Source organism: Alexandromys fortis, unplaced genomic scaffold (genome assembly GCF_014885135.2).
Source record: "Alexandromys fortis isolate MF-2015 unplaced genomic scaffold, M_Fortis_MF-2015_v1.1 scaffold_39, whole genome shotgun sequence".
NCBI classification, from domain to species: domain Eukaryota; kingdom Metazoa; phylum Chordata; class Mammalia; order Rodentia; family Cricetidae; genus Alexandromys; species Alexandromys fortis.
The window spans coordinates 11,572,422-11,591,368 of NW_026067918.1; the positions used below are offsets into that span (position 1 = coordinate 11,572,422).

The window sequence follows — 18,947 nt, forward strand, 5'->3', positions numbered from 1 at the left end:
TTCTGGGAGCGAGTGTGGCCTGATTGCTGCGGCTAACTTCATGATGTGATTGTCTCCGGCAAACACTCGCTTTCTTTTTTGAGTCTGGATTTCCGAGCTGCTGGATGGGGAAGCGGGCACACAGTCTCTCCCGCCACACCTGGCTCGAGTTCAGGTCCCGGACGTGGACAGAAGGTCATCTGTCCTGGCCCAGTGCCTGTCCCACCATGGCAGGTCCGGTCTTGAGGGCCAGGAGAGGAAATTGAGAGAAGACAACAGCAGCGACTTCCAGGACAGACAGCGGCTCCATATATAAGCCTAGGACTCAAGTACCTCAGAGACCATCCATCAACCCTTATCAGTCAACAGTTCTGAGGTTCAAGGGGACAGAGAGGGGGCGTGTGATGGAAGAAAAGGACCCTATCTCTGTTCACATTCCCAGGACCAAAGTTCCCGCCCACAACCCCACAACACAAAACATTTAGTATATGCCAGAGAGGTTGGGGTTTATGGCCCTCTGACCAATGCTTGTTGCTGGGAATAGAAGCAATCGTGGAGCCTAAACCCTGTTGGGGGGATAGCGTAGCTGGAAAAGACTTGCCTCAAAAGCAAGGGGAGCAAAGTTTAAGCCCCATATCCATGAAAAAAACAGGCATGACAGCATATATCTATAATCCCAGGACTGGGGAGGTAGAGACAGGAGAGTCCCTGGCACTTGATAGCCAGTCAATCTAGTCTGATCAGTGAGTCCAGGGCCGATGAGAGAGGCTGTATCAGAGGCTGTAGATGGTGTTCATGAGAATGACACGGGAGGCCACCCTCTGACCTCCTCATGCATGGGCACACATATACACATACATGCACAATATATGTGTGTGTGTGTGTGCATATGTATATATTATGTATGTGTGTATGTGTGTATATATATACATATATATCTTTAAAACTTTAAAGACTAAAGGAAGACACCTAGAAACAAAACCTTCATTCCAGAACGTTCTGAATAAAGCTGTGGGGAGGACATGATGTGGGCAGCAGAGACTTGGAGAATCAGCCCTAACACTCGGGAAACAGCTGGGTTCTGGAGAGGACAGAGAGGGAACCAGCCTGTGGGGCCTGAGGCCAGCACTCACTGGGTGCACCTTGCTCTTGGTGCTAACCAATCCTCTACTGCAGGCAACCTAACAAGTGGGTGTGTTGAGGCACAGACTTTCTAAGCCTCAGTACCGCTGCTCAGCCCTGAGCTCGGAGTCTTGCTCCTAGCTGAGCCTGTGAGCCTTTCCAGGAAGGAAGTGTGACAAGAGTCAGTGTCTCAAATATAAAAATGCAAATGGGTGTGGCATCCAGTGTTGGGAATATGTTATTTTAAGATGGGTTGCTTTTGCTTATGTTGCATTTGTTTAACTCAGTGAAGTTGTGTTATTTTGCCTGTCTAGAACACCTAGATGGTCTAATAAAGAGCTGAATGGCCAATAGCAAGGCAGGAGAAAGGATGGGCAGGGCTGGCAGGCAGAGAGAATATAGAGAAGGAGAAAACTGGGGGAAGGGGTTTGGAGTAGTAGCCCGAAAAGGAGGAGGGCATCAGGGGCAGCCATCCAGGTATACAGTCATCCATGAGAAAGAGTAGGACTTGAAGAAGTGAGAGAACGGGAAAAACACAGAGGCCAAAGGGAAGACAGGGATAATATAAGAAAAGCGAGCAAGACACAAGCCAAGCTAAGGCAGGACATTTAAAATAAGAATAAGACTCCGCATGTGATTCATCTGAGAACTGGGTGGCGGGTGCCCCAAAAAAGTCCAAAGAGCATAAAACTGTAATACTACAATTCAGAGTCAGGGCTTGAGATCTCAAAGGTCATGCTTCAAGCTTTCCACCAAGGAACAGAGTGTCCAGTCTCATTCTGATGCCCAGAGGCCAGAGGGCAGGCAGCAACAGCCCTACCCAGGAGACACAAGGAAGGTGTCATGGCTGCCATCCTCAATCCACCCTGAAAGTCCTCAGAACCACAGTGGCACTAGGGTTCCCATGTGCCATTTCTCCTAACTGATGCTTTGTGGGATTCACACACTGCCAAAGGGTTTCTGCTCTGTCCTTGAGGAGGACCCCAGACTGCATAACATCAACACATGCCCTGGCCAAGGCTGAGTCACTGGAGCCCTGGCAAGGGATGCCCCTCGAGACCTGCTGCAACGATACTGCCCACCCCTTCCAGAAGATCTACCCCTGCTGCTGCCTGGAGCAACCACATGGAAGGTAGTAAGACCCACCCCATCCTCCCAAAGAAGGTAAAGACAGACCAATGCAACAACCAAGAGGCAAAGTCAACTAGACCATAAGGATCAAACACCAAGACACACGGATTCCCAGAGCAAACCCCACCCTGCAGGCCTGGGATCCTTTCCCTGACCTAGAATCCAAGTACCCCCAGCCCAGAACCTGCTCACTTGGTAATCATATTTGTAAAGCATCTACCGTGTGCAAGGCACCGAAGAACCCAAATACAAGATGAAAAATAGGGTCCCACACTTTAAGACATGGTCCGAAATGTTAAAGCATGGATGCCCTTCCCTACCTATCCGCAGAAACTGCACGCAGTCCACTGTACAGACAAGGCCATGGTTCTGAACCCCACATTGTGATGGACATCAGCGGGAGGGGGCATTGTGGGAAAAAGCGTGCCAAGCAGACAGTGAAGGAATGGGCTGGTCCCTCACTGCACATGGACTAAGCCTCCCAGAAACCTTCACAGAGGGAAAGAAAGGTTGCAGACCCTGTCCTGTGGGCAGCAGCATCTTGAATGTTGCAAAAAAAAAAAAAAAATCATGGAGACCAGCCTGGTAATGGAGAAATCCACAGCACATGCACTGGCTAAATATAAATAGTATTGATCTGTCTGCCATCTTGAATTAGCCATTCTACTCCCGTCCTCCATCAATAGCCACGAGTCGATTCCTTGACGAAGGGATTGCTGCAGTCAGTCCCAGGAGCGGGCACCTGGAAGAGTCTCTAGATAGCTTCCAGAATATTCTCAGCTTCATCTTGAGCAACCTAGAACCCTCTAGAGCCATCAGGAATCTTCCAGAGGAACCCAGAACCCTCCTCAACACTGTTCTCTTCAATCTCTCTCCTTCATCTGCTCCTTGCTCAAAACCAAGCAAAGGAAGCTCACAGACAAACAGACCTGAGAGCCCCTCCTCTTTGCAGGTGTCCCGCTGATTGGCAGTTCATCCTGACTCCCGGATGATTTATACAACCACTCCCAAGTTCATGGCCGACAAGACAGAAGCTTCTAGGGCTGGCTGCACCTGCAGGGCACCACCCTGCCACTGCTGACACTGTGGGGAGACTCGAGGCCCACTTCCTTTGCGGATCAGAAATCCAAGGAGATGTCCTGTAGACCAGCAGGTGCCATGTCCCCATGGTGGCTCCTTCTCCGACCCCATGCTTCTAATCGGAAGCCTGTGGTGGGTACACTGCAGCACCAGGCTGGGATCTGGCGCTCCTAGATTCTCCTCTACACCAAAGACGTGAATACCAGAGACTAGACATCCCACAAGGCCACTTGCCAGAGAGCCAGGCAGGACAGACTTCAAAGGCCACAAATGCCCCTGCCCAGCCCTCAGAATCCCTCTAATCCTGACTGGAGACCTCCAGGGGCTCTGGGGACAGCAAGTCTCCTCTGTGGTTTCTGCCTGGTGCTTGCTAACAGGCGAAAGAGACAGGTGCACAAACACCCACCCAATCTGTCACCTTCCATTTTCCCTCAGCAGTGCCGAATTCAGATCCCAGAAAAGAGTGCTGAGGACAGCTGCCCATAAGAAAGGCCCTGTGTGTCCTCCTTGCAGAAGCCCTCCATGGCTACTGCCCTGAGAGCAGCCGCAGCTCACATATGGCCTCCTTGTACCCAGTACCATGCACGAATTCAAACCTTGTTGTCTTTGTCACTCATTTAGCCTAATGGGCATCACAGGATGCTCCAGGAGAGACACACAAGTCAGCTTGGGCCTCGGTCTCCCACCTGCCAGCCATGGTGCGTATGCAACCCAACTGCTTCCTCGAGAAAGTACTGCCTGGTGTCGTGGGTGTGTACATTTGCCAAAACAGCAACACAAGAGTGTGTTCACTGCCCGCCTTGCTGCTGACGTGTCCCTGATGAGGAAAAGCAAACCTGGCCCACGTAGAAACATGAGTCTGCCAGCCCAGTGGTACCCAAAAAGCTCAGGTATGCATCAGGAGTAAGTGAGGGCTGGCCATTGAGCAGACGAGAGAGCTACCATCTTCCATAGACTTAGGGAAGGCTTTCAGTGCCTAGCCCGGCTCAAGGGATGGAAACAAGAGCCGTAACCCAAACTCCCTGCAGTCCCCATGCTGTTGTGTGGCCTCAGAGCTCAGCACCAGGCTGTGAGGAGGGATGGGATGTCCTAGCAATGGAGTGTGACAGGAAGTGCTGTGCACAGGAGACCCAGGTAAGGCCCTCATCTGTCACCCACGCCCCTCCCCGTGGAATGTTTCTGCTGGTTCCAGTCAGTGTGCTCACCCTGCTGAGTGTCTCACACAAGCTGTGAAGAAACTCAGCCTCTCTCTGTGGTCAATAGGAAGCATTCTCCCCCACCCCCTGAAACTCCTGGGCTGTAGGGTCCCCAGTGCAGAAATGGCCAGCCACTCATCCCTACAGGCGGGAGGGGGCAGCCAGACCCCACGGCACAGCATACAGGTGAGTACTGCCTGTAGCTGGCCTCGTCTCCATGCGGCTGAGCACATGGCTATCATGTGTGGTATATGTGATATAGGCATATATTATCATATGTATATGTAGGTGGTACCCGGCAGGTGCAGCCAGCCCTAGAAGCTTCCTTCTTGTCGGACATGAACTTGGGAGCGGTTGAATAACTCATCCTGGGGTCAGGGTGAACTGCCATCTGTAGGAATAGCATACATATCTGCAACCCAACTGAGAAACATATATATAGATAAAGTCACATAATAATGCTGCCCTGTGAGACCCACTGAGCCTCAGCAGATAACATACCAAGGTCTCGTGCAGGAAGAAGTCAAATCAAAGGGGTCCTGTTGGCCTCCTACTCTGCCTAAGCCTCTCTCTTTCTCCTTTCCTTACCTCCCCACCAAAGGGCCTGGTCAGAGAGCACGGGATCAACACAGCTGTGTATCGGGCCGGCTGGAAGGAGCCAACAGGTGCAGGATGCCTTAGGCACTGCTGCCCGGTCAGGTACAACCAGGCACAAGCGAGCTCTAGGGAAGAGAGCCAACAGAGACAGCCGCATGCAGGCACGTCTCCGCCTTGTTAAGGACCTTAACTTAGTTCTTCTGGCTATAATTATTTTAGCGTGGGAGACCAGTTCTGTCTCCAGAGTCTCAAAAGCACGATACCGAAATCTCACACTCTGTGGTCCTGGAAAATCCCCATTCTCTGGTTCCTTCCCTCCATGCAAGAGCTTTACAGGAGCGGGTGAAGGAGGCCTAGATGAAGGGCTTAATTCCTACTCGATGGCTTCCCTTAGAACAAGAGCAACCCAGGCTCTGCAGAGGCCTTGGAAGTAACCATGGCAACTCAGGAGCGTTTAAAACAATGTTTGTGAGTTTAGGGTTACTCTGAGCCTGGGTGGCTTGGGTGCTAGCCTTCTTTAAGGCAGCAGAGTCCAGAGCAACACTTCCGGGAGCCCTGTGGAGACAGTGTCCGAGGAACTGCCTCTAGGCTCCTGCTGCCTTCAGCAGGGTCTCACCTTGGCCCCAGAATCTCAGTCCCTGGCCCCATGCATCACAAGCACACACACACACACACACACTCACCAAAATAAAAACAAACCACCACCACCACCAAACCATACACTACTGGGTGAGAATAGGACACATTCGGGAGAGTGAAGAAGCCTTGGATTCAGTTAGGTCTGGGGGCACATGCTTGTAACACTAAAGTGCAGAAGGTAGAATTAGGAGGACCAGAAGTTCAAGGTCATCCGCAACTATAACTCCAGCTGGCGAGGAGCCTGGTATATCCAACTCTAAATATACATATATATATATATATATATATATATTTCAAGGGGTCACTAGAAGGATCCAGGTGAGCTTAGTGAAGATAAACGCGGGTCTTTGTCCCAGGACCGCCCTTCTTCGATTAGGGAGCAACAGTCAAGATCTACAAGGGTAGCCTCCTGCCTACGCATGGCCACACTTCACAAGCACACATGCATGCGAGCACGCACGTGCCACCAGTCACCAGGAGGGACTGCTGCAGCAGGCAGCACTGAAGTGCGACCTCCATGGTGGCTGCAGTGTCAATGGCACAATGGCAGGGCCCAGCCCGGCCCTGCCTGCATTCTGCACGCTGAGTTTATTGCACACTGACTCTGGGGGAGAGAAGAGCGTGTGTCATGGCTGCTTCGGTGGCCAAGGCTGGGGCTGTGAAAAGGGGAAGAATTTTTTTTTTAAAGGAAGAAAAATCCTAAATGGCCTTTCAGCCTTTCGGCGCACATAATTGTAGTATCCAAGTTAATGAAAGGCCTGGCCTGCTGGCTGGCTGAATAACCGCTAATGCCACAGCTTGGGCCTCACGGGGAGCAGCTCCATCTCCGTGTGGAAATCAGACCACAGTGGGGTGGCGGGAGGGGCGGAGAAAGAGGAGGGGAAACCTGCGAAATAAAGAGCGCTTCCAGGAACGACAAGTCTCCCACGCGGGATCATATTGGCAATTAGCCGGTGGGAGGCCTGCGGAGCGCTGGCATCTCCTCACCACAAAGACAAAGTTTCCTTGAGGAACCTGCCAGCATCTTCAAGGTACTGAAATAACACGCAGAACAAATGAAGAAGAATGACTGTGGGGTTTGGCTGCCGCTTTAAAGTCCGGCGCCTGGCAGCCTCACGGAGGCGCGTGAGGGTCAGACACGCAGAGAGGTCGGGAGAGTCCAAGAAATGAGCATGCACATATACTCATGACATGATATACGTGCATGTGAGGGCAGGGACACGCAAGCGTTCATAAGTGTGCATGTGTGCAATGCACCCAACAAGCAGGATGCGTGTCCTCACATCTGCACACACATGCATGTGTGTGCCTTGACACACCTAGCCATCTGTGCACACACACCCTGGAGTGTGGCTTTAACGTTGGCCAGACGCAGAGGATAAACACACTGTAAAGGGGATACTGGGAATTTCCCCCCTAAGTCCTCCAGGGTGAACGGCATTAGTAAGAAGGCACAGGGGCTCCAGGCTCCAACTCGGGGAGGCTCAGAGCATATCGACCTCCCACACAGTCTCTTCTGGAATCTTCCGTTCCGAAGGATCCTGCTTAAAGGCCCTGGGAAGCAGCCTGCACGGCTGTCTGTGGAGGTGACTGATTTATCCCAGCCATCCTGCCTCCTAACAACCCGCTCTCCTCCAGGCCTGCACAGCTTTAATTGTCCATCAAGCAGGGCAGGGAGGGACCGTAAATCTTTCGTCCAGGCCGCCTGACCTCCAACAGCTGCCCTCTCGCCAGATCTCACCTGGAGAGCTGGCTTGGAAGGACATAAACGAAAATGGGGACCAGGCACCGGAGGAGAAAGTGATGGGGGATGGTGTCACAGACACGGAGGGGACTTAGGGCTGCGTTAGGCTGCTGTGATCCGAAGGTGGGTGCTGCAGGGCAATGCTGCAGCTGGAGTCTGAGTTAGGACCTCTGCTCCGAGGGTGCTGGCTAGGTATGGCCCGTGCAGTACCCTTCGAATTCTCCAGGAAGGATCACCTGACCCTGAGGGTAACTGTATCCCAGAGTTCCCTTGGCTAACTGTAAAACTGAAATACTGGCAAAGGAGGTTTTCCTGAAGTCCTCACGGTGTCACAAGACCTGACAGTGACCCAAGGACTTCCCGAGTATGCGTGGAGATCTCCGCATCCGGAAGCCCACTGTCCCCCATCCCCTGTCCCCACCAACAGCCCAGACATTTTCTGTAATTCAAGTACAACATTAACGTGTCCCAAAGTGGCAAGCGGTTTGGAGATCAGTAAGGCTCCTTGCTCGCCTTTGCTTCCTAACACTCATTTGGCTTATAGAGAGTCATCCTTGGGTCCTGCAGTTCTCCAAAGCAGGCCTGTGTATCTTCTCCCTAGGATTTAAGGAGAACATACCGAGGAAGAGGAGAAATTAGTGCCCTGGAAGATGAGCGGGCTGACGACTTCTGAGGAAGGCTGAGTCTGTGGAGGATCGGCGCCTTCAGCCTAGGAAATGTGACCCCACAGTTTAGTCCCGTCTGTTCTGAGGGGACTTAGGGCTGCGTTCAGCTGCTGTGACCCTAAGGACTGGCACCCCTGCGACATCAGCTGCTGCTGAAGCATGGATAAGGGAGGAAAGACAAAGCCAGCATCTACAATACAATCAACACACAGACACCACTAGACAGACATTCTAATTTAAGGCAAGCTCGTCTAGAGCACTTGCCAGGGGATGCTGCACAGTCAAAGTGTGTAGATTCTTTTAGTTTGTTTTTTGTTGTTTTTTTTTCGAGACAGGGTTTCTCTGTGTTACCACCTAGCTGTCCTGGAACTCACTCTGTAGACCAGGCTGGCCTCAAACACCCAGAGATCTGCCTGCCTCTGCCTCTTTAATGCTGGGATTAAAGAACCCAGATAAGAACCCGATGTTGTTCTTTATTTAAAAAAAAAATATTTAGTTGTGTATCTGTGCACTTACATGAGTATACATAATTCAAAGGACAACTTTGGGTGTGGGGGTGTCTTCCTCTGTAATTCTGCCCACCCCCTTTGAAACAGGGTCTCTCACTGGACTGGACTTCACCAATTGGGCTAGAATGGCTAGTCAGTGAGCCCCCAGGGTCCTCCTGTCTCCACCTCCCCATCATTGGGATTACAACCACCTGCCACCATGCCAGCTGCTCACATGCTTTCTGGGGTTTGAACTTGGTTCCTCATGCTTGCGAGGCAAGTGCCTTACCAGCTAAGCCACCTCTCCTGTCCCTATTTGTCTAAGTGTCCTAGGATAAGATGCATGGTAAGAAAGAAAAGTGTGTGTGCTGGCAGACAGCTCTCTGATGTTCCTCTCAGACTCTATAGACCAGCGAAAGAACAGTACCCCCATAACAAACACGTCATCACCCTCCAACTCCTGTCCCTGTCTTCTGGGCACCACTGAAGGCACGCAGCTGTCTTGGTATCAAGCGAGCTGCCTTGTGGGCTGTCAAGGAGTGTTGATTACAATATTACGCCACTGACAACCATAATTCTCACCTTAAGTTCCTCCGGCACCTCTCTTTTCTGCTAAGATTCCAAAGCACTTGAGTAATGTACCCTCGGATAGCACCGCCTTGAGGCCCCATTACAGGCCTTTAGAGAGAACGCAGGGAGGAAGCCTGAGATCCCATACCCACCCGCAGTGTGCCGGCGGCCTGTGCAGGCAGCCCCTGTGGGCCTGGTTCCCCCTCGCCTGCCCTTGCACCAGTCCCCCCACCAGCTGAGCTTAATGGCATCTCCTCCGCGAGGGAGCGTCGATATCTCAGGGAGGCGGGGCCACTCTCTGTTTATGTCTAATGGGTCTCTCAGAGCTATGCTTTGCTTTTTCATGTGCTGAGTCCTGAGACCCCAGAAACATCTCCATGCTGCTGGTGGGGTGAGGATTCTCTCAGCTCGGGAAAGAATGCCCTAGCGGCCAGTTACAGGCACAGAAGCCTCCAAGATGGTGGGGATGGTGATCGTGACAGTCCTCCTCCGAGCTGGCTGTGACAGGTACCCCGTCCACATAAAAAGCCAAAGAGCCCACTGTCCTACCAGCGCCAGGTGTGGTTTCCCAGATTCCCAACAGGAGGGGAGGCAGGAGGCACACCCAGCGGGCACTGCCCCCCAGGGCACTGTGACCCCGAATGCAGTCATTTTTGGACTGGACCTCAGTCTCCCACCCAGTCACAGGTTCTCCTGAGCATGAGCTGCCAGGTTCTAACCTGGACACCCCCCCACACACACACACACAGGTCAGCATAGCAAGGAAGGGTCATCTGGCATCCCTGCATCACTGTGATGCTGACCAGGTCCTGTCACCTGTGAGATCACCTGTGCGGGCACCTGTGAGATCACCTGGAGCTACAAGAAAACAGGATCATCTCAAAGCCAGGCAGCAGTTCTGAAGCTTCCTCATCCCTGACCCTCGTGGACCCCAGCCCATGCTTGCTCCCCTTCCACCTCCCCCAAGCAGGTGTCACCTACACAGAGGTCTATACCAGGCAGGCCCGGAGCCTCAGTGGAGCACCTGCAGCTGCAGTGATTGTCCTGGGTGATGCAGCCAGCAAGCCTGTGTCCCCTACCATAACAGGCTGCAGCCAACCACTCAGGACCAGAAGCCAGCTCGGGCCCCACCGTCCTCGCAGACAGCACAACACGGGTGTGTGGACCATCTCCCACACATAGGCTCTGTGGTCCTGTAAATAGTTTGCGCCCACCTTTGCTTCTCCCAGGACTGTCCCAGGTGATGGACAGGTGCTTCTATTTTTTCTTTTTCCATTTTCATGTGTGTGTGGTGCTTCTGTGTATGGGTGCACGCTTGCGTGTGGAGGCGCACATGTGTGGGCGTGGGTACAAGTCATGTGTAGGCTGAGGTTGATGTCAGGAGCCATCCTCGATCTAGATCATCCTTTCACCTCCTTCGCTGAGTCAGGGCCTCTCAATCAAACCCAGAGCTCACCAATACGGCTAGTCTCGACAGTCAGCTTGTTCTGAGAATCAGCTACCTCTGCCTTTCAAGGCTGGAATTACAGCAGACAACCATACCCACCCAGAATTCCACTTGGGTTCTGAGGATCTGAACCCACGTCCTCACACTGGCATACCGAGCACTTTCACCACTGAACATCTCCTCAGCCTGCCCAAGCCTTCGGGAAGCTAGCAGTGACGGCGTGTGACTAGTGTGTTGGGACACTAGTGGAGGTCATTAGGAGCCCACATGCACACGGAGAAGAAAGAACCAAACTTGGTTTCCCCCCCTCGCCTTAGATCTCAAGGTGATGGTAATGTGGGGATTGCACAGTGTGTGCTGACCTCCTGTGAACCTGTAGGAGGTCACCCTGAGCAGCTGGAGGTGAGGTTCTATGGCAGAGGACTTGCCTGGCGTGTGGAAGGCCCTGGCTCCAGCCCCAGCATGAGAAAAAATAAATAATACGTGTTTGAGTCCTCTTGGTGTGTCTCTGCCGGAGACAAGGTCCTTCTCACAGCTACAAGCACCAACAGGAAAGAGGGATGGGAGTCAGGAGTCACCAGCAGGCCCTTCAATTTAGATCCTGGGGTGTTACCTGGCACTCAATTCCTAAGGAGAATATTCCAGAAAAAATACAGACCTTTTCCCCCTTTAGCACAGTGAACAAACCACTCATCTGAACTCAGAATTTTGAACTGTTAGAATTGAGTGAGAAATGACTTTTTCATGTTTTATTTTAATTTGTACATATATGTGGGCATATGTGTGTGGATGCAGATGTCCTTAAAGTCCAGAGGTGCCTGATGCCCCTGGAGCTGGAGGTAGAGGTGGTTGTGGGCTGTCTGATGTGGGTGCTGGGAACTGAACTCAGGTCATCTATAAAAGCAGTACACACAGCTGAGCCACCTCTCCAGCCCAAGAAATCACGGCTAAGTGTAAATCTTGTTTCAAACCGAATCCATCTTTTTAAAATTATTGTATTATTTTATATGTGTGTATGTTTGTCAGCACATGACTGTGCACTCTATGTATGCAGTGCCCTCAGAGGCCAGAAGAGGGCACTGGATCCCCTGGAACTGGAGTTACAGGGGCTATGAGCCACCATGGAGGTGTTGGAAATTGAACTCTGGTCCTCTAGAAGATTAGCCAATGCTTTTTACCACTGAGCCATTACTCCACCCTCTGATCCCATCTTTTTTTTTATTTTTAACACATGTAAAGTTCATGTCTTGGGGCTACAGTAGAATTTATAGAGAGTCTCATTTGAGAGCAGCCAGCTTGTCTGCCCTCATCTTCTTTGCCTTAGAGAAAATACTTCTGCCACACAAGGCCAAGCACCTGAACCGTTGCTTTCTTGGAACCCTAAGACACCCCTAAGACAGTGGGGACAACAACCATTTCTGCTGTCTTCACCCTTTCCATCTCAGCTGGTGGCAAAGACAAGGAGGCCTCAGTGAGCGGAGCCCAGCCCTTGGTGTCTGAGCTGCTCACAGACAGAAATCTGAATGGATCTCAGGTCTGTGCACCACTGTCCTGGCTGCCCAGTGGCTAAGACCCTAATGTGAGGATACATGTTAGGCTTTGTTTAAGTGAAGGGAAGTTTTAAAGCAAGACCATGTGCCTTGGAGAAGAAAAGGCACCTAGGTCCACCTCTGGTACAACTCCCAGTCCCACGCACAGTGACTGGAAGTGGCACCTGTCTGGACACAGGCAGTCTCTTTAGCTGCAAACCGGGCTGATTTCTAAAAGAGCTATGTGCTGGTTTCAGTGAGACGCTCCATTAGTTTTGGATATCTAATTACTCAGCCCCCGGTTGGTGACATGTGTGCCCTTCTTCGAGGAAATATGTCATTGAGGGTGGATTTTGAGAGTCTCACAACCCCTCTCTGCTTCCTGCTTGCAGGCCAGGTTGCACGCCCTCAGCTTCTTGCCCCTGCCTCTGTGTCTTCGCTCCACCATCACGGACCCTTAGCCCTCCAGCATCATTAACTCCTTTAGAAAACTCGTTTTTCTACAAGTTGCCTTTGCCATGGTGTTTTATTGCAGCCATAGGAGATTATTTAATAGAGGTTGCAGCCTACAGTTCTCATGACCTGGTCCCTCTGTGGGCTTCCAGGCACAGCCCAGCAGCGTATGAAGGGGCAGCACCCCTACGCAGGCAGCAGCCCAGCAGCCAGTGGAGACCGCGTGTGGAGGAACTAGTAGGGAGGGCAGCAGCCCTCCACCATGCTTCTGGCCCCCAGACTGGTGATAGGCCTCTGTCTGCACAGCGAGCAAGGCGGTGAGCGAATATGCACTCCTCGAGACACGCACAGTCTTTTTCTATAGGAATGCTTTCTGGCCTCAACTAAGGGGGTCTCGAGAAAGAACCGTGATGAAGCCTCCTCTGCTCTCAGGCCGGACAGGATACTAAAGACCTCCCAAGGGTTGGTATAGTAAGGGGAGCAGAGGGCTCTCTCAGTCAGAGGAGGTGGGAGCTGGCCATGTACCATGCGGAATGGAGAGCGGAAGCAAAGGAAGGTGTTTTTCTTCTATTTTTACTCCCAAAGAGTTTTCTGTAGTCTACAGGTCCTTTCTTCAGGAGTGTGTGTTGGGGAGGTGGAGGGGAACAGCCCACCTCATCCTTGTTCCCCCCCACCCACCTCTGTGCCATGGCCTCCTTGCCAAGCAATCAAGAAAGATGGCAGATGGAAGCAGGAGGGTATGGAGAGCTTGCCCCTCAGCCCTGGAACCAGCAGCAGCCAGATGACATGCAGCCAGGGAAGCCAAGAGGCATAAGAGCCTTGGCCTGCAGAGACCAGGCCCCTCCCACAGAGCTCCTCTTTCCTTTTGAAAAACACAGACATGGAGACTTTATGTCTACAGACACTGTGGACCCGAATCTGACAGGAAGGCACACTTGGAGATGATGGCATCGTTAACACCAGCTTCAAATTGACGTAAACCTAGAGCCGCCTGGAAAGAGGGAACCTCAGTTGAAGAGCTGCCCAGATCAGGCATGTCTGTAGGACATTTTCTTAATTGCTACTTGATCCAGGAGTACCCAGCCCACTGCTGGGGATGCCAGCCCTGAGCAGGTAGTTCTGGGCTGTATAAGAAAAGTAGTGGAGCAAGCCAGAGGAAGCATTCCTCCACGGTCTCTGCTTGAGTTTCTGAATGACTTCTCTCAGTGATGGACTATAATCTGTAAGATGCAGTAAACCTCTTCTTCAAGTCTCATTTGGTCAGAGTTTCATCACAGCAATGGAGAAGCAGGCTAGAACAGACCCCAAATGCAAAAGAAAAGCCTGTCTTCTCCCAAGTCATGCGACCTCCCCTTGCTGACCATCCCTCCCAAAGGACCCTTCACCATGGGTCCTGAGCTGGAGACAGTCAGTTCAGCTTCTCCCTCTAGAGTCCAACCTCTGTGCAAACGCAGTGTGTGTGTGTGTGTGTGTGTGTGTGTGTACACGCGCGCACACTTCAGCTTGCCCCAGGCTGCCAGAGGAAACAATCTCACATGTAGTAGCAGATCTTAATACTCTTCATTATCCCAAGTCACCTTCTGAGGCATGTTTTGGTGTCAAGTGAGTGTTGGGGAAGCTGTGATAACTTACTAAGAGTGTGACACGGAAGAGCGTGATTATCAGGTGCGTCAGAATGGGTCCCTGGGCCTTCCTCCCAGAATACTACTCCTCTAGCAGTGGCTCTGGCATGGAGCAGGCCCTATATACACCTAGGAATCGCTCGCATCCCGCCACCGGCAGCTACCCTGACTCTCACGGGCAACGGCGGGAAATCCCAAAAGCATCCACCCAGCCCAGCAAGCACCAGGGTTGGAGGAAGGAGGGTGAAGCAGAATATAAAAATCAAAAAAAGAGACCCTGCCGCCTCAGACAGCAGCGGACTTCAGAGAGGCAGCAGAAAACAAGATGTTTAGGCTGCCTGAATGTTTCATGAACCTGTGAAAATATCGGGCTGCTTTGGAGAATAAGGGGTGGTAGGCAGCTAATCAAAAAGATGTTGGTGCAAATGGGAGGTGTCTGCGAAGCTGTGGCCCACGCAGGCAGGAAGACCTGCAGCAGGCGAGGACGCCGGGGAAAGGCGGGCTCCCCGGCAGAAACGGCTCCATGCAAGGGGGGGGGGGAGCTTTGGAGATGGTCTCCTCCCTCCCCCTTCACTTGTTTAAAAATAAAAAATTCCTCTCCGTGCGTCAGCTGCGTGCCAGGCTCCATTTGTCTTTATAACAGAGTACCAGGCAGGAGTGAAGGAGATAAATAAACACAGAGAGACAACCGACCAAACCTCACTGGCTCACCGATGGACTGGGGGAGGTGAGCCTCGTGCCGCAGTCACTGAGAAATAACATTTCAATCTTGATCCATGTCCACCGACAGATTCGCCTCCCCTTACTGCCCCGATTATCCCCCTCCCTGGTCGTCCATGTTCCCCCAATAGTCTCCCCTACACACACACACACACACACACACACACACACACACACACACACACACACACACACTTCTGTGTTTGACAGATGCTCTACTGGACCAAGCCTTCCTGTTCAATCCCACAGTCTATCCAGGTCCAAAAGATGTCCTGCACTGTGGGGGAGGGAAGGGCAAATCAACCAGACCCTTACCCTGAGGAGAAGGGCCTAAGCAACCCAGCAAGGGAACAGGATACCCATCCTGTTCATCCCCAGACATCCAGTCCTTCCTTCTCTCTTGAGTGGCTGCACACTGGGGAACGGTTCCCAGGAGGCCTCCTTGCTGTAATTACCTCTGCGATGGCCTGGATTGCCCTGACCCTGGTGACACAGGGTCTCCCCCTCTACCCTCCAAGCAGGGTAGAGGACCAGCATGCCTTGTCTCAGTGGTCCTAGGACACAGGCAGAAGTGGCAGGAGAGTGGAACAGGGGCAGCTAGGCCCTGGACCTGTCCTTGGTGCTGCCGCCCTCTGCGCGGCTGCGTGCAGGTCGGCCTTCGCTCACCCAGACCAGCTGCGGCTCTGCCTGAGGTCGTGGAGCTTTTGCAGGGAAGGCAAAGAAATAACATTGCTGGAGGCCCGACCTATAGGGACTTTCCTAGACTTCGCCATCTTCCTATGTCTTAGGCGACCTGACTGGGGGTGGGAGGGGGGGAAGAGGAACACTTAGGTATCTCTTAGGCGCAGGCCTCAAGGAGGACAGCACAGAGTAATTGTCCAGGTTCTCTTTCATTGGCAGGAATGAAAAGGCGAGCAGAGCCGTGAGAAACGTTGATTCTGTACCAGAAATCCTCAATGGCTCTGTGCAAACATCCTGCACCACCTGGCCCACCCTCCCCTGGCACTCAGTTGCCTCCCTATAAGCATCTGATGGGGCCTGACGTGCCCCCTGCAGCTCTGCCTCTGCTCTCTAGTCTCTTGTAGGCTCCCCATCTATCCCCTCTCCGTCATCCGCGTGGGGACAGCCCAGCATTTCCAGAAGCTCCAAGTTCTAGCCGGGAAAGGAGGGGTTAAGCGCTGCTTCTCCGAGTGTGCAGTGCGCTCAGCTCCCACGCAGGGAGGCCTCTGGTCCCCCCGGAGGGCGGAGGCGGCTGTTCGGTCCTCCCTCCGAGCCCAGGGGAGCTCCCTGCCCGCAGGAGATGGAGGCACCCCCTGCCCCATGCGCCCACCCTGCAGCGGCCCTGGCCGCCTGGCAGTCACCAGCGCCCCGCTTCCATCAGCTGGCACCTTCTCTACAACTTTCTCCTTCCCAATAGTCGCTCACCTGGAGGGTCTGGTTTTAATTAGTGTAATATCCCCGTTACCAGCTCGGTCTGATTAAGACATCCGCCCCGATCCGCGACTCGCACTTAATGAGCACGTTCTGCCGTAATGTTTGTACTCCCCCCCCCATTTTATTTTGCAGACCAGTAAAACCAAAGCTGGTTTCTGCTGAAAGATCTCATTACCTGAGACCCTACTCCATTAGCCCCATACCTGCCCGGACGCTCTGGGCCCCCAGCCTCCCCGCTGCGTCCCGAGGTGTTCCCAGCCTAGCCAGCGTTTGTGACAGAAAATCAACGACCCTGCGCGCACCAGAAGGCACTTCACCTCCAGCTGGAGGAGGAAGGGACTTGCCCAGAAGGAAGGATCCCTTAGTCCCGAGCCTTAGCTTCCACTGTGGGTGTCTGTCGCGCGCGTCAAGAGACTACGGGCGCCACTGGCGTCCTTTTTAAAAGTGACCATTAAATAATTAGGTGCCTCTGAGAAGCAGAATCCAAAAGGGGGAGCTGGGAGGTGGCTCTACCATCCAGGACTCTCCTCACCTCGATGCGCTCCCCCCAACACACACACACACACACACACACACACACACACACACACACACACACCAGCCGACGACGACGTCAGTGGGCTTCAGTAACAGCCAACCCCCAACCTCATGTGAGACCCACGATCCTGAGTCGGCTCCAGCTATCTAATGGGGTCTCAATGCCCCTCTGGTGGCCGTACCTTTCTCTGGGTACAGACTGGGTGCGGGACCAAATCGGCCAGGACACTGAGGGGATGCGTGTCAATGAATAAGAGCGAAGTTTCCCCACAGAGGCCCCAAATGAGCGCCCACCTGAAGTCAACCCCTGACGCCACTCTCCCGAGGAGAGCCCCAGGCGAACCTCACCGCCTTCTGTGGCCACTCAGAAAGTTTGGGCAAGGGGTGTGCAGGCCACCTTAGCAAAGCTTCCCTAGCCAGGCTGTCCCAGCCCTGTAGCTGCGCTGAAGCAAGCAGCAGCCTCAGATCCATGCTCACGCTGCCGCTGGGAAGACTCAGCCCCGAGCGCCCCCAGCTCGCGGGCTGGAGGGCCCTGCGCACCATCCGCTCCCGCTGCTCGGTTCCACGCACGCCGGGGCGCTGCGGGCCCTAGTACCCCCAAGGGAATCAAGGGAGACCTTAGTTCTCCCACAACTCCTTAGCGTCTTAGTCCTTCGGTCGGTTCTCCTCCCGCTGGACCCCAGCAGCCCTTCCTGGCCTGGGAGTGGCAAGAGTCTCACGCCGCAGCGCAGCAGGGTCGCCAGCCCCGCTTCCAGCCGCACGGGTTGGGGCTGCCTCCCAGATGCACCCCGCGGGCCGGGATCTCCGCGCGCCACGGCTTCCCCTAGTCTGGGAGTTCCCAGAGCCGGGCATTGTGCCGCCGCCGCCGCCGCCGCCACGGCCACGCAGCGCGCGGGACTCCCCGGTGTCTCCATGGAGCCTGACCTCGGGCCTTCCCATTCACAAAATCTCCCCTCTGGTTTCCCGGCTGAGCCGGGAGCCGCGACCTCAGCCCCCGCAGAACTCGGAAACCCCGACCTCGCACGCGAACCCCTGACCCCCAAGGGCGCCACCCTTTCCCCATGCGACCTCAGGTCTGTCCCCTGTCTCGCTCCACAGCCCCGCGTCCTCGCCGGCCCCGCCTCCCACTGCGGGGTCCCGCGCGCCCCTCCCTGGGCCGTACCCACAGCCCCAGCCGCCTCCTCGAGATGGTCGTGACCGAGGTGGAAGCCCAGGGTCTGGCTACTCACGGGTTCAGCGCTCCCCGCGGCAGGTGACGGGGCCCCGGCGGCCATGCCCCAGCTGCATCCCCGCTGCCCCGGCAAGCCGGAGGCAAGGGACGCGAGAGGCCGGCTTGGAACGGTGGCTGCGGCGGCGGCGTCTCCGGCGTCCACAAGAGCTGCTGGGGCTGGTGCCCGGCTGCTGTCCGAGGAGGTTTCCGCTGGCTGTAGAGGAACGGCTCCTGCTCCGTGTCCCCGCTCCGCTTGCCTCGCCGACTCTCTCTCTCTCTCTCTCTCTCTCTCTCTCTCTCTCTCTCTCTCTCTCTCTCTCTCTCTCTCCCCCCCCCCCCCCTCGTTCCTCTGGCTGGCTCGGCTGGAGCGAGAAGGCAGCAGGAGCACGCGGCGGCGGTGGCGGTGGTGGTGGTGGTGGCGGCACAGGGAGAGCGCGCAGCTCTGCGAGGGAGGGAGGGGGCTCCAGCGGTAACACGGCTAGGGAAGGCAGCGGGGCAGGGAGGGCCAAGAGCTAACGGAATGTGGCCACAGGAGCCCTGGAGTCACAGCTCCAGTCTCGTAGAACAGGGATGCGTAGGGTGGTACGACTTGCAGGGTACCCTAGAGCCCAGTGGCAGCTGGGTTCTTTCGAGCGCCGCCCCCTCCCCTCCCCGGGGTCCCACCTCCCCTCCCTCCTTCCCTTCCTCTGAGCGACCTCAATGTGAGTCAGCCCTAACGACACTTAGCAGGACCCTTGCACCCCCATCCCGTTGGGATTGTTTTCTCTTGCTCTACCCAGGGTCC

General features: G+C 54.2%; 1 protein-coding gene across 6 annotated transcripts in view; it reads right to left on the minus strand.

The window, feature by feature from the left end:
- The window catches only part of Rbfox3 (RNA binding fox-1 homolog 3), a 425,862-nt gene extending 407,159 nt beyond the window's left edge, over positions 1–18,703 (minus strand). For all 6 annotated transcript variants that reach the window (XM_050140131.1, XM_050140135.1, XM_050140134.1 and 3 more), the window contains exon 1: positions 18,183–18,703. The gene's annotated coding sequence lies outside the window, so the exon portion shown is untranslated. The remainder of the gene's footprint in view (positions 1–18,182) is intronic.
- Positions 18,704–18,947: the final 244 nt, after the last annotated feature.